The sequence below is a fragment of the Astatotilapia calliptera genome, chromosome 4 (genome assembly GCF_964374335.1).
Source record: "Astatotilapia calliptera chromosome 4, fAstCal68.1, whole genome shotgun sequence".
Classification (NCBI taxonomy): Eukaryota; Metazoa; Chordata; class Actinopteri; order Cichliformes; family Cichlidae; genus Astatotilapia; species Astatotilapia calliptera.
The window spans coordinates 3791914-3805830 of NC_137425.1; the positions used below are offsets into that span (position 1 = coordinate 3791914).

A 13917-nucleotide genomic window follows, 5' to 3' on the forward strand; every position below is an offset into this window, starting at 1 on the left:
GCTCAGCAATATTTGGCCCTTTTTCTCCGACCCAAACAGCAGCCGGTGACGCAGATTGATTTTGTTTTCTTGTGAGGCTGTGTGATAAGCACAGGGAAAATAATGAGCATTGTCTCATTAATGGATAGAGAATGCATTATGGGTCATACGATTCAAATGAATAATGCATGAGAAATAAACAGCCCCCATGGCAGCTGGCTACATATCATCAGAGAGGCCAAATCATTTTGTAGCGAATGTTTGATCACGTCTTCTACACCTGAATACTTACAGACGCGTCTTTCAAAGCGCTGGAAATGCTTCATAGCAAAGTGAGGAGGTCATGTTGTTTGCAGGATATAGGAATGTATCAGACCTCCTGTCGCCTAGTATTTCTTCTTTGTTTTCACCACTTTCTCAGTTTTCTTAGGAAACGAAAGTATTTCTTTCGCAGTGGAAAAGGCTTCTCTGATTTCCTGAAATGTAATTTAACAAGCTGACAAGCGGTGCATAAGAAAAAGCAATGTTTGGAAACACATTGGAAAGGAAATAGACTAAGCCTTCATTTTCCAGTAAAGTGGAAGCATGACAAAATAATGGCCTACCCTAAGTATGTAAATTACATGCTCAGTGCAAACCTGCCTGTCAGTGACTATTCACAGCCAAGACTTCAGTTTGAGTCTAAATATTCATTAAAACGCTCAGTTTAAATACAAACTGACAGAGAAGAGACAAAGTAGAGTAAAGCTCATCCTGAACACGTCAATCGCTGCAAACAAATTATCCTCCAGGGACCATGACTTCACTCATTCGATTTACTTGAAAACATGCTTTTAGATTATTGGATACTCGTATGCATCCAAAGTAGCAAAAGGTTCGCTTTCAGGGGAGTTGTCAATACAAATGGGCATTTTAAGTCGGAGAGAAATGTGGTAGTGGTAGCACTATTCGCCTGCAAATTCATCCTGTGTGTAGAACTAAGCAGCAGGCACACCAAACAGTTACCACGTATTCAAGAGTTTGTGCTTTTTGTGCGCTGGAGGGTGTACACCGGAACTTTTGCTCTCAAATCAATCCTGTGCAAATCAGCCACAGAGAGGTGGGGCTGTAAAAGCTCTTGCACATGGCTGTTGGCTGTTTTTCCCCACTTGTGGTGGCTGAATTTATGTGCAAAGAATCATGAGGCGCAATCAAAAAGTTTAGCCACACTTAAGCGATGCACATGGGGTCTCACTGAGATTTTATTTTGGGGAAAACAACCCAGGGAGCCAAGACTGGCAAGTAGGGCAGGGTTTGAGCCACGAGTGTGTTGGTGTGATGAAAGCTTGTAGGTCTTTAACATGCTTGATGGCATGTGCCACAGTTCAGGTTATTTAGGTTATTTTTTACCCTCACACACCTCAGAGCATTACAGTAGATCTTTAAAAAGTCACCCTTTGAGGCACAATATTGTGAATGTCAAAAAACAAACACCATTTTAAAACAAATCAAAAAAACAAACAATTTACAAATAAATTACAGTCCTGGTCATAACAGGACTGTAATTTATTCTCCCCCACATGGGAGGGATCAAGAAATCCTTTCACTTTTTTGGTTTGTATGTATGTTTGTCTGTTTGTATGTTTGTATGTTTGTCTGTTTGTCTGTATGTTTGTTTGTCTGTATGTTTGTCTGTCTGTTTGTCTGTATGTTTGTTTGTCTGTATGTTTGTCTGTATGTTTGTCTGATTATCTGCTTGTTTGTCTGTATGTTAGCACAATTTTTGGTCACAGTTTTCAAGATATCATTTTCAAATCTTGTATGATGATAGATACCAATAGCACCTCAAAGTAAATTAATTTTGGTGAAAACTGCGTCATGGTCAAGGTCACACCAAAAAACGTTATATTACCCACAATTTTAATGGATCATCTCCAAGCAACATACTAACCCTCAGAGGACACGAGTACCTAGGCTGGCTAAGCACTGGAGCGTGACCTTCATTGTTAGTCCTCATAAACGGCACGGAGTAATATGTTACATGAAATGGTATGGGGAGAGCTGTATTTTAATTTTTTTTATGCAATGTCATATAGTGTCACAATTATGGACGTTTTGTATAGTCACACACTGAATGAATATGTCTTAAAATCTTAAGCTTTTACAGCCTATAGAAGCCAAAGATTTCAGCCATTTCTGCTCCAATCATATGGACAAGGATAAAAATAAAAAAAAAACACTATCTTAGTATGTAATGCTGGGGTGGGACAAGTTCAGGGCTCGAGGGCCGATGTCCTGCAGGTTTTAGATGTGTCCTTGATCCAACACAGCTGATTCAAATGGCTAAATGACCTCCTCAACATGTCTTGAAGTTCTCCAGAAGCCTGGTAATGAACTAATCATTTGATTCAGGTGTGTTGACCCAGGGTGAGATGTAAAACCTGCAGGACACCGGCTCTTGAGACCTGGAGTTCCCGGGCCTTGCTTCATGATCTGAGGTCAAACATCACGGTCGCGTGAATTAGGAAAGCTTTAGTTTCTTTTGGATCATCTCCAAATTTTAAAGCAATATATTAGTCAAGGGGGGACATAAGCACTTTCTCTCAAGTGTTCAAGTAATTTTTATGCACCTCAAGTCCAATAAGGCCAAAACATCTTCAGCAGAATCTTCAAAGCAAATGTTTCTAAAATCTATTTAGCGAAAAGCTGTCACAGTGAAATCAAATTGCAAGGAAAATAGCCTCTAGATATTTAATTAGACAAACACTCTACTATTTTTCACTAGTGGGAAAAATTTAAGCTTGAATAATAAGTATAGCTTCATTAAAAAAAAGTCTGTGTTGCACTGTAGCAAAGCTGTACCTGTAGTTAATATTCACAAAGAGTCCGACTTGTAATCTGCAAAGAATTACAAGGATGGAGTTCATCAAACAATACATTTTGTTTCTGTCAGTCCAATAAATGTTCTGGGCTTTTACAGCTCAGTTAATTACCTTTCTGCAGACAAAAAGACACACGGCGAAGTCAGTCAGGGAAGCTCCGGTTATAGCGACTGGCTTAAAATCCATTTCGGAGAGTGCCGAAGGTCTTTTTTGTGAAAAAAAAGAAAAAACACAGAGAAGTCTTTAAATGGTCCTAATGCCTGCTTTGCCTCTCAATTTTCTTCATTTCTCTGTCTGGTTTAGTGTGTAGGTGTGTGTGTGTTTACTTTAGAATCAATTTCACCTACAGACCTGCTTCACTACAATTACAGTTATGAACCATATTGATAATAACACCCTGACTTTAACACTTTTCCCATTATGGGATCGCAAAGGTCATTTATCCAGTGCAAACAGTAGTAAGTGAATTTTCAAGAAATTCGTTGGCCATTAAGTGGATAAGTAGGTAAAATTTTTATTTCTATAGCACCTTTCAAGGCATTTCTTTATCAAATCAAACAGAAAACACCTGAAAACAGGCAACGCAGACTCCTATGACTGTTTTCAGATCATTTCACTGTAATTAAACTAAGTAAGCTGTTATTTTTAAACAAAACTCCAAAAGACTTACATGATCACCTGCAGATGAACCTCTAAAGAGTTTGACTGTGTCTCTCTTCAACTCTTTGACAAAGAAAGAGGAAGGTCTGTCTTCACTGACATTTTTGGATCAAACTATAAATAATTTTAAAAACTAAAACTGAAGGTTAGATACTTGTGAATGGTTCACAATGGCCTGCAGAATGAATGAACTCTGTAAATAGCTTTGCAGCAGAGAACGCAGGAGCTTAACGTAACATTTAAGACACGAATACATTGGAATGTAGCGTTCACACAAGCCACGACTCAAAGTGCGAAGCGTAATCTCATCATACCTGCAGAATTATAGAACTGCCATCCACTGATAATCTGCAGACAGACAGTAAGCGAGTGAGGTGGAGCGGAGAGGAAGTTTCAGAGAGAAGTTCTTTTCTTCTTCGCCTGGGAAGCAGGAATGATGCTCATCAGTGCTCACCACACTTGTGCTTTCTGGACCAGAGAGCTTTAGTCCATCAAATCCTGTTTACAAGACATTTGAAGGACAGAGATAAGGGTTTTACTCTTTCTTGCCAAAAGAGAGAAAAAAGGGTACGCGTCGATACAGGTGGATTGGGTGGATTTAATAAATGCTTAAAGTGCAAGACGATGAAACACATAGGATTTATCATGAGGTGAAGTCCCGGAGAATTCACATGGGAATGCATATATGCATTTCGTGTAGGTCAGTCTGTTAATATCTGTTTTAAAATTACAGCACTAAACAAAGTAGTTGCATACAGCAGGATGTGTTAGGATTTCACATTTGTAAGCAAGGAATAAAACCCCCAAAAGGTAACAAACAAGAGCAGGTGGGCATTTGCAGACACATGAAAGAAGATGGGTGTTTTGGATCTGAGGCCAGTGCTCAACTTTTAGTAAAATTTCCTTTATTATTAAATTGTCTTTCTTTATCCAAATCAGACAAACACAGTTTGTAAAACTAATGGCACACAAACTGAGGTACCTTTCATATTTTTACTGAGCACACTGAGTCGTCAATCACTGACCAGGCTAGGAAAAATAATTACCCCTCAGTTCTAACGACTTCTTCAGAAGCTACTTGGAGTCAGGTCTTCCAGTTAGTGCGATGAAATTGGACATCTGGGTTGTAGAGGTGTCTCTTTGTGTAAATAAAGGCATTCAAAGTTTGGTTACTAACAAAGCCTGCATTTCTCAAGGATAATTGGCCAGTGTGAACCATCCCTCTAAGACCTTCATTACAGAAAGTTTGAAAAGGCCGGAAAAATATTCACAAAGGCCTTTGTGTTTATCAGACTGGAGGAAGACAAACTGTGTACAAATGGAGGAAATCAGAGGAGCTGCTGCTCTGTGTAGGTGTGGGCATCCTGAAAAGATCAAAAAACACTATTTGTACCTTGAAAGACGTAAAACACTGAATATGAATTGTGTTAATGGGAGGATACAACAAAGGCTGGCTGTCGAAGAAAAACACTAGCACATACCAAGTTTGCAAGAACTTCCACTTAAATTGCGGGACAGTTTCCTGTGGATAGATGAGGCTAAAGTGGCAAAAGTGCAGAACGCTTTGATTGGAGGAATAAAAACATGTGTGGAATACTTTCAGGGCAGGACTCTGTGATCTGGCATTTAGGGGAGGCTGGCTGATCTTGCAAGGCAATTACCAAACACAGATAAAATATTATGATATAACAGTTTGGTAGGAGGACTGGTCCAAAGTTGCTTCTCACTGGTGTGTAAGTCACGTAAACAGCCAGAGGACACATGAGCTGGAGGTTGTCGCTGCTACAGGAAGTTCTATGAGTCACTAAATTTAACCCATCATTTGCCTTTGGAGGAAACACATGAAAAGTTGTTAGGTTGTAGTCATCTGCATAAGTGTGACATAGATGCAAGCAAAGACACAATTTGTGAATAAACTGTGAAGAAATTCTAATTCCAAAGGGTGCACAAACTTTATCTTCCACCTACGAACACAGTGCTGCGTAAGTATTTCCCAGTTGTGCTGATGTCAGTGTAAACACATCATCCACCTGCCTCCCGCTGACTGCACCGACTGCTCTCAGTTTTTTTCCCTCCCAGTGCCCGGAGACTGAGCGCTGATTGCCTGTCCCCTGCTGTCCTGCAGCATGGGAGTGATCTGCAGGCACGAGGACAGCAGGCTATTATTCAGTCTTTAGATGTACTGCTTCTTATCAGCACACAGGGTTGACTGAGGCAGCTGCTCTTGTCAACATGCCAACACCTGAGTGTTCCCCGTGGGGGTGTTGAGAGGTGGGGGGGGGTGGACAGGATTTGACGGGACCACTCAAAACTTTTCCCCAAAAAAATTAAATACACATCACAAAATATCTTCCGCACGACACGCTGACGTACTCTTGAAAGTGCGCGTGTAATCATCCCGGCTCACTTCACTCAACATCATCACGCGCCTCTCGATCTCACCAGGGGCGGTTGTCAGCGTGGAGGGCGTGGAGGAGGTGTTTGACAGGTGACGGCTGCAGAATGAGGGTGACAGTCTTTGGTCGCTTTAAACACAAAGAAGATGAGTATCTAAAATGAAAAACGCTTCCTGCCATGTTTCCCTTTGTGGCGATTTGCCAGGCTGAATTAAACCATATCGGCTGTGATCTCAGTGAAGGTGTTTGCTCACAGCGTATGACACATTGTGTTGCGGTGTCCCCTTGTTACTTTGTACTTTAAGGCAGCAGAAGCAGTCAAATGTCACCAGGTGCGATGATACTGCATATCGTTAGCTTCATAGCATAAGTGCCTAAGTCATTGGACTAAGTCAATGACTTAGGCACTTATGCTATGAAGCTAACGATATGTTTGTTTGCTAGTGTGTGGACAAAGCCTTGGTTTGGTACAAATATCCATCATTATGTCACGTTTCACTCGTACACTGAGGCTCTGAATTGTTCCAGACATTATGGAACAGACGTGCATGTGTGTACACAAACGTCTCACTGAGGTCGATCAGACATTAAATGATTTTAGCATAAAGTTTCTTTTTCTAAGTGACAAATAAGCAGAAAAGTAAGTCCATGTAGCCTTCCTGTTACTCATCAGCTTCTCCATCTAAGCCAGGGGTGTCAAACATAAGGCCGGGGAGCCAGACTGTGATACGGGCAAGACTCCAATCCGGTCCACTGATTGACTTTGGAAAATACAAAGAAGAACATTGATTTTGGACTTTTAATTTTATTTTCATACATTTTACAGCTTTTCCCATAATAAAGACTTTCCACATGTCCATTCATGCTACACCAAAGCAATTAAATAATAGTAATGCAATTAACAGAACAATTAAATGACATTAAAGTTCAAGTTTTTTAAACATCCAAGTTTTTTAGTTTTTTTACAATGGGTCCACAATAAAAAAATAAATAAGAATAATAATAAAATGACATTTTTCGTGAATTTACAAAAACTTTCACCAGAATTTTTGGGGTATTTTTACATATTTATTTGTTACAAATGAAGCCCATTTTCATGTAAAAAACAAAAACAAAAAAACCTGAGCTGTACAGTTGAAATGGCACTTCTTTTTCTTATATTCAGATATCTCAGGGATGAAATGTGTAGTTAAACTTCTTTATTCTGACAGGAATGGGAATTTATCCATCCATCGATTTTCTTCCACTTATCTGGGGCCAGGTTGTGGGGGCAGCAGCCTAAGCAGAGAGCCTAACACCGAGGCGTTCCCAGGCCAGCTGAGGGATATAAAAAGGGGGATTTAACTGGATGGAAATCCAATGGAGTTTTATGTGGCCCATGATCTAAAAAGAGTTTACCATCTGTGATCTAAACCATCACTATTTTCAACGGACATGCAGCAGACAAATCTGGAGCAATTATGTGATGTTATCATGACACTCTGTGACCAAATCTGTGCCATGAACTCGGACAGTTCTGAAAGCAAAAGACCCAACCAAGGACTAGTAAGGTTCAATCACCCACCACCACCAATCAATCATTGTTATGTTGTAAATGTATCAAATGCAGGACACAAGATGCAGGTATGTCTTAACAAACAAACAAAAAAAACAAGCTCTTATTTTTTTAATAGTCAAAAATTAAAATATCCACAAAAAAATCCAAAAAATAAATTAAAAGTCACTGAACACCAGGGAGAGAAAGAAAAAGCAGGAATGGACTACATCAATATAGGCGAAGCTAATCAAAGTGGAGAAATTGGGTATAACGAAGGGAAAAGGACAAAAAACAGGAAGTAAAAAAAGACACACAGGGAAATGTGACTGCCAAAATTAAAGAGGGAGTGACCAGAACTGAAAAGGAGAGGAAGACATGGACTATGAAACACAGCAAAAAGGGAAATAATGAGAAACACAAAGAGGAAAATCAATAAAATATGGAGAAGAATCCAAAACTTAAATACTTAAAAGCAACGCAAACATCATTCTGACATCAATTCCACTGACGCAAGAAGCTTTTCGATGATACTCTCTTCCACAACAGTTTCTCTCAGGGAAAGCTTCATCTGCCATCCTTCTTCAGTGAGGAACTGCTGAGGATTCGTTCCTCAAAGGAATTTGAGCAGCATATTCCTTTAATAGTAATGTTATCAATCTCAGCAATTATTTACATCCTACGAGTCCCATTGCACCACATGCCTTGGATTTGGACATAGACGGAAGGTTAGAAGGTGAAAAAACTAATCAGAAATCCTCCTTTGGAGGAAATAAATAAGCACAAAAGTCTCATGTGACCTCCAGCTGTAGTGAGGCAGAGAGACAAACACCATAGCTGATTCATTTCCTCTGGGCTGGAGGGAAAATGTGTCAAAATGGCATATGTTCTAATTTCACTAGATCAGAAATCATTTAGACAAAGATCAAATCTGCAGAAATTCCAAGGCAGCTTTCTACCCTCAAACCATCTTTTTGAGTTTGTCTTCTCAGGCCTCCTTGCTTGCTACCTGTCACTTGCAACAACGGCTTTTAATCATCTGCTTTCAACCTCGGAGCTCACATCAAAAAAGGTTCTTAAATATTCCACATACAGCGCTCATTAGAAATTTACAACATGGATCAACATACTGTTCATAATGCATCCACAAACTGCTTCACAGTCTTGATTTCTTTCTCAGTTCACTTTATTTTTGCTAGCAGGTGTAAAAAAAAAAATCCACTCATTAGATTTGGTTTATTTTCATTTAAATAAAGCTGTTATCTGAGCTTAAGGGCACAGATCTACTAAATATCACTTGTATCAGCTATTACTGTTTAGAAAATCCTTTGGGTGAATTAAAGCTGCTGATAGAGAGCAGCACCGTCACTGTATCACCTTAAATTTCCCAACAAGGACATTTTATCTACTTTAGTCTTTTGCAATCAAGTTATTTCAGGCTAAATTTGATTGTTCATTGGCGGATAGTCAACAGCAGAATTGTCATGCAAGTGTTTTGTGCAGTTACCAGCACGTTTTTATTACTTTTGCCATGGAAAGTGATCACAGTAGCCTATTAAACACAGCTCAGGATACAATCTGAAAAGTAAAGTAGTACAAATTAAAGCAAATCATGAATCATTCCTCTGGTGGCTTTAATCAAAGATCCAGTCAAACGTCAGTTAAACCCTACAGGTGTATTTTACTCTCAAACTTTAATCCTTCTTTATGTTTTTCTTTTCTTGGAGGCTAGTTTAATGTTGAGGATTATGGTAACACAAAGTCTTTTATTTAAACCCTACACAGATACCAACACAGACGCTAAACGTTATTTAGAGTTATCTGTAAAACTGAAGTAAATGATTTAAAAATAGTTTTTTTCTAACCATTTGATGCACTGACCTCTGTTTCACTGCTATATGCTTCAGACTTTCTCTTTTTGACTTCTTGTTTAAGAAATCATGGACCTGCACAGCAATCCTGATATTACAGATAAACAAGTCTGCTACAATATTCTGCTCTGAATTACAAACAGCAACTTGTCTCAACTTCATGGCAACCTGTCCCACAGTATAGATGTGGAAGTCATGGATCTGGCTCTCCAGCTTCCCGTAGCTGCCTTGATCTATGTAACTTCTCAGAGGTTCAACTCGGAAACCTGCTGTGAGCCTGAGATGAGACTAACACCTTCTCCCCTTGACTTTCAAGGGCCAGCAAGAGCACATGCTGCTCAGGACCTGGGCAACTATCATGGGATGAGCAGGTAGCCCTGCACTTCACAAAAAACAAGAACCCTCCCCGGACGCCTCCACCAGCTTCTTCAGGTTCTTTTGTGTTTTCACATCGGACCCCACGCGGTGTAGCTCCACATCCCCAGTTCAGGGATTTGAACCTGACTCTCTTTACTCAGCTGGGGGCAACGTAGGAGACCTCACAGGGGAAATCTGAATGAGGTTCACCTTGGGACCTCCTGATCAATGTTCAGCTGATGTTCACATGGAAACTTTCTTTACTTTGGCCTTCAAAGTTTTTGTTTAAACATCATCTTCAGCTTCTGCTGCTTCTACTGTTTCGATATGTCCATTGTGATAGGCTCAGCCCTCCTTACCCCCCCTCACCCACCCTCAACCCCAACTATCAGCTGCATAAGCAACTTGTGTGCAAGTTACAAAACATTAAAGCTTCATTAACAGCTTGGTCCAATGCTCCAACAAGATCCACGTCATGTTTCCTGTTTTATTTTGACAGCAGCTGTTTTCTGTGCCTTGTTTCAAGGTTAACTTCCCCCTCCGACTCATTAGGTGCATTGCCTTCAGCTGTGTCCTCACCTGTTACTCTCCCCTCGTTGTCTTGCATGTATTTATTTTCTCACTCACCCATTGTCCCCCATGCTTGTCTGTTTCCTTGCACCACATTCCCTGAGTTTTCCACCATTCCTACCATTTCCTGCCCTGTTTATGTTTTTTTTCTGTAAATTATCAACACTAAACCTGCATTTCCTGGTTTCCTTAGTCTTGCATTTTGATCCCCATTCCTTCTGCCTCGACAATCAGCATCAGCCTTTTCCCACCGTACCACTGAATCCACAGATTGCATTGCAGTTTGTCATTTCTCAACTTTATAATGTCACTGGCTACATGAAGGAAGCAGCTGCTACGCAGAAGATTCATGTGGTAATAAATGATTCCTGTGGTTGGTCTAAATAATTCATCTTAATATTTTCTTGAGTACTTATCTCATACAAAGTTGCCAATTACTTCACTCCTCCTAATTTATCTTACTTGAGTTCTTTATTCTGGTGAAGCCAGAAAACACTTTGACGTTGAGCGATGATGCAAATTTTTCCATCAGTACTAAAAGGCTTTCAGAATGAAATGCCAAAAATCTAATTTGTTTGCAACTTTAGAGTCTACTTATAGGCCTTTTTGAAAACAGGAAATAAATCTCATTCTTTGAGTTTCTTTTAAAAAATAATTCAAAATTGAGATTAAATCCTGCACTGTTGTTTTTATCTCTACTAAGGATTAAACTAATGTCATGTTTTTGGTGACATTAAATGATTCAGTCCAGGAAGACTTAGTGAAATAAAGAGAGATTCCTTTTGCCTCTTTTAGCTCATTATTTTGGTTCCCGAAGTGTTTTAGCACCTTGTAACTGCTTTCATCAGTCCCATTTTATGCAGTAGGACCAGACAGCTGTTTGCAGGGTACAAGCTCTGATAATCCCATTGTATGCTACCTCCAGAGCACCAAACAGTAGAGCCAACTATATTTAAAATGTTTAAATGAATGCTAAACATGGAAATCTGCTGTGTTCATTACCCACTGTAGATTTCCTGCATGCTACAGTCACAGTCAACGCCATGAGTGCCTTTCCCAGTGCTGACATGTACCCACTCTGAGGCCTGGATCGATCTTTTTGCCTGCAGCTTTTAGTCGTCATTCATCCAGCATTACTCACTGCCAAGCTTGTCTTGTAGTGACCGTGCAGAGTGCATATTAACCATGTCATTTACCAGCTGTACCCATGTCACAGATTCCGTCAGTATGACAAAATTTGGGGCTTAAAATAGCAAGTAGTCTTCTCAGAAAATCCAATCTAAATTTAAGCCTTGTTCAATCATACATAAGCCAAGTTTCAAAGGAAGGCAGCTGAATAATGGAACAAAGTGGAGATTTCCCCATGCAGCTGTTGTGTTTTACATGGTCTGTTAGAAGCTACAGTACCTTCACTCTAAAACAGTCTCATAAAACTGGCAGCATGTCAATAAATGTAAGTCTGTGTCTCAGGTGAGTTTGTCAGTTCAAACACACATGTTGCAGCTCAGAACCTTTAAATTAACTCTACAGAAAGGCAAGCAGAATGTTTTTTAATCACCTTTTTGGTGGATTTTGGTTTCAGACCTGGTGATATACACCCAGACATCCTTTTCAAAATAAAAAGTCAGTAAAGTTCAGTTTAAAAAAATCCTGTTTTCTCATCTGCAAATGTATCTCCAAGCAAAAAGAGCATGTATGAAGTGTTAAAATTAAATTAAATTAAAAATGCTGCCTCTGTGTCATTTTATATTAATGACATGAGAGGAAGGAGTTAGCATCTTTAGTCAAATTAAATAAACATCAAACGAGCAACGGGCAGTTCTGACAAACCTGATTAGACCATCTGTATTTTAATATCTGCTTACATTTTTTTAAACCATTTCAGGTCATAATAGCAGGTTCTGTTCTCCACAGTAACTGTTGGTGCTGGTGAATGGCCCTGGAGGACAAGCCTGAGGAAGATGAAGCAAGGATGAGGGGCATAACGGTTGGAGGCAGTCGGTGGTGCTCTCTGGCAGGATTAACTGAACTGTCTGCTCTGGAGGAAGTACCCCCCAGGCCACGATTACTGTGCCAGGCAAGTATTCCTGTTTTAAGGGTGCTGTTAAAGATTAATAATAATGGATGTGGTGATGGACGATGTGGTTGACAGTGGAAAAGAGACCACCCTGTTTGATGTTCCACTTGCCGGTTCGAAAAGAGTTACGGCTCCTTATCCATCGCTCTAATCTATGTCCAGAAGATCCAGCAACGCCATCTTTGACTCCAAGTTCACCCAAAACTCAGGCCTTGTTAAAAGAACCTGTCCCTCTGTCAGTACACTCAGGTTAACCTTGGAATCTCCAGCATACATGTAATGCATGCAAGTAATTTTACATATTCTTATTTAATTCAGTTTTATTTATATAGCACGAAATCACAACAACAGTTGCCTTACGGTGCTTTATATTGTGAGGTAGAGACCCTACAATAATACAAAGAAAACAGAGAAAACCACAACAACCATGTGACCCCATATGAGCAAGCACTTTGGAGACAGCAGGGAGGAAAAACTCCCTTTTAACTGAAGAAACCTCCAGCAGAACGAAGCTCAGGGAGGGGCGGGGCCATCTGCCGCAACGAGAGGAAGAAGAGAGAACAAAGACACGCTCATCAGTGTTGTTCTTCTTTGCTTCTTTGTAAGTTTTCATTAATCAGCTTTTATGTTGCACATAGCTATATATACATATATATTTTTAAAAAATTAAAAAATAGGGTAATTTCATGATTAACTGTTTATTGGTAGGATTTTGTTGTTTTGCACTCTCCTCTCCCTCTGCTGTCCTCTCTGATTAGACTGAGCAGCTCATCCTCTCTCTTTCGTTTTCTTTTCTCTGGCTCCTGCCGACTTTCATCTTCAGCCTCTTCCTTATTATCCTTCTCTGGTTCACCCACTGCTGAACTTGGCCCTGGAGTCTCCTCACGGATGGAGGCAATTAGGACAGGAGGCCTGGTGGACGGCCTTTGTCCCAACACTTCATCCATGAAGCCAAACCAGGCCGAGGAGCAGCAGTGTGCTTCCCCTTCACACCCTCGGCTGAATCCAGATAGACGTAACCCTAAAGGCTGAGGAAACTGAAAACGGCAGTTGACAAACGGAGCAATAAAGAGCATTTTATAATAGCTTAGGAATTAATTACTTTATTTTAAATAAAGATGCATAATATTTGAAAACAAATGCAAACTTTTCCCTTTTTTTTTTGGCAAGGAGTTGATTTTCCCCTTCAGACTCATCTTCTCCACAAATGTTCTGATCACAGGCAGACAACATCTTAACTATGTTAACACCTGGAGTAACATGGAATACCTGGAGAGCAGGACACACAGCATCCAAAGAAACGTTTATTTCAGAGCCATATTTGGGATAAAAAAAATAAAGATTAAATTTGCTGACAGGACTAATGGAAAGAACAGTGGACTCTATCTACCCGCCCTGTCACTGGCCATCATTGGCTCTATAACAGAGAGATTTCTGCTGTAAATTCAACCTACGGTGGCAAAAGTCTTGGACCCTGTGAAAAAGTGGTCATTCTCTTTTCAGCTAAATGAAATAGGAAGACCAACATGTTAATCACAGTAGGTTTACTTTAGGTAAAGAAAACAACACATTTAGGTGAAAAAACACTTTTATACAAATGTTAAGAGCTTAA

The 13917-nt window shown here is 39.9% G+C and overlaps 1 long non-coding RNA gene across 1 annotated transcript; it reads left to right on the forward strand.

Annotated features, from left to right (window-relative positions):
- The first annotated feature begins 10297 nt into the window (after positions 1-10297).
- Positions 10298-13445, forward strand: LOC145428506 (uncharacterized). Its single transcript, XR_013908792.1, has 4 exons — positions 10298-10582; positions 12143-12305; positions 12811-12906; positions 13129-13445. It is a non-coding gene; the product is annotated as an uncharacterized LOC145428506 (long non-coding RNA).
- Positions 13446-13917: the final 472 nt, after the last annotated feature.